Source organism: Octopus bimaculoides, chromosome 3, assembly GCF_046866305.1.
Source record: "Octopus bimaculoides isolate indiv1 chromosome 3, ASM4686630v1, whole genome shotgun sequence".
NCBI classification, from domain to species: Eukaryota; Metazoa; Mollusca; class Cephalopoda; order Octopoda; family Octopodidae; genus Octopus; species Octopus bimaculoides.
Window position 1 is genome coordinate 7,049,728 of NC_142930.1, and position 2,169 is coordinate 7,051,896.

General features: G+C 37.0%; 1 long non-coding RNA gene across 1 annotated transcript in view; it reads left to right on the plus strand.

Annotated features, from left to right (window-relative positions):
- The window catches only part of LOC149136443 (uncharacterized), a 70,749-nt gene extending 69,485 nt beyond the window's left edge, over nucleotides 1-1,264 (plus strand). The window contains exon 3 of the long non-coding RNA XR_016240969.1: nucleotides 1-1,264. This exon is cut by the window's left edge and continues 500 nt beyond it. This is a non-coding gene — a long non-coding RNA (uncharacterized LOC149136443).
- Nucleotides 1,265-2,169: the final 905 nt, after the last annotated feature.

The window sequence follows — 2,169 nt, forward strand, 5'->3', positions numbered from 1 at the left end:
TATTGCTTTAGAGGGCAGTGACACCCTCCTCAAAATGAAACGAACTTTTTGTCTTCAACCAAAATCAGGAGAGAGGGGGCTTCCGCAACTGCTGACACCACAATCCCAACAACGACAGTATACTGTGGTACCACCAGCAATAGTAGTAGCGAAAGGAGCAAGAACCAGAGCAGCAGCAGCAGCAACAACAGCAGTACCAACAACAGCAGTACCAACAACAGCAGTACCAACAACAGCAGTACCAACAACAGCAGTACCAACAACATGACCATCAATGACGAACACAGTAAAGAACCAGAACTCACTATCCGGGAAAATATCTAAACTCCTGCATTACTCTCCTCTTCTCTCTTTTTGGAACATATTTATGGACACACATACGGAAATATATCTTCAACCCCTCTCGCATCGGATCATTTCGATGTGAAAATGTCATCTGTTAAGGGGAGGGACACACAGGTAAATCAAAAGAAAGATAATAATTTTTTAAAAATATTACACACTCACTCTCTCTGAACGAACCACGCAATCCCGACATCACCGACACCACACCTACAACAACTCCACCACCACCACCAACCATCACGAACACTCATGTCAACAAAAAGGCAAAACACACAAGAATAACATCAGAAATACAAACATGCGCCCAAACTTCGTATTGATAAGGAACACTAAGAAAAAACTGATGTCCTTCCTTGCACAAAAAGAAAAGATTAAAAAAGAGGGAGAAGTCTTCAAGACCAGCACTTTCCAAGTACATAAAATATTTTAAATTAATGTTGGACATGGAAACATAAAAAAATATTGAAGGAGATTTCCCTAGTCATGTGAAAAGTTTGAAGTACAAGGACCAGCAGTAGGTGCCCAAAGAATTTTCCAAAAGAAACTCCAAATTCCACGGTGATCGAAATCATCAAATACGTGAGTTGCCATGTTCCTTTTCTTTTCCTCCTCTTTCTACCAACACGGCAGTTCGAAGAGTGGGAGTGTATAAATTCACGTGGCCTGGTATCAGCTTAGAAACAGGGTCACCTGCTCAGTGACAACAATTTACTAGAGTTTGGATATGATACCTGGTTGGACGATCCATTTGCTGTCAACATCTACTGCGTGGAGGAATCGCCAGGCTGTCGTTAATGGTGCGCAGACATTCGGTCCCTGTAAGTTTGGTGCACCGAGAACGATGCATTCAGCTTCCAATAACCGGGCCCATTCCTACGAAGTCTACCTATGTCGGCAGTAACTTGCAAAAATGAGAACAGTTACAAATTACTGAATTACAGTGCAGTTTTTCTTTCGAATTCTTCAGGAATAGTGCTGAAACAAATTTTGAAAAAATTTTTGCATATATAAAAAATATTTAGCTTTTTAAGCAAAAGTTAGAGAAAACATCGTGGAAAGGGAAAACTGATGAGTCGATCGATGTTCTAAAGAGTATTAGAGATATAAAAGCTATTTTTATAGGATTAAGGCTTATCGAAGGAATCATATTCTTTAAAAATATTTTCTTGGCTTTATGGGGTGCTAACATTGTACAATAGAAATATGATTAAGTGTGCATTGAATCAATGAATTATCATTAACTGTTTTTAAGCTTTCGTTTGTGTGACAGCTGCGTTATGTAAGCCAAGAGAATGGTTTATAAAGGAAGAGTAAATATTTTTCCACAATTTTTTATAATGACTAAAATGCTGTTGAATTGTGATTGCACTTGAAATTTTAATTCGTTCTGTAATTACGAGTTTTCAGGAAAAGTCAATCGAATGGATATTATAATTCTTTCAACCGGAATGGTTTAATGAAAATTGTATTATAATGATTACAAGAAACCTAAAATATTGAGTTATCCAATGAAGGTAGTACAAAGACCATTGTACTTTAAAAACATCCAATATCATACGAAGATTACGAAGTAACTTTCATCCTTTTTTGTGCTAATAGTTGTTTGACGAATGGCTTAAAAATTTTGAGCGTCCCGTACCTTTTGTATATGCAAGTAGAAATCATTTCTGCTTGCTTATTAAGAAGAATGTCTGCCAAAATTTCATACGATTCTGATTTGCTTTAGCCACAAGGAATTTTAGAATGGTTATATGATTTGCTTATTTACATTAATTCCCACCTGGCGACAAAGTTAATATAATTTCTGAAATTCCTAATGGAAGT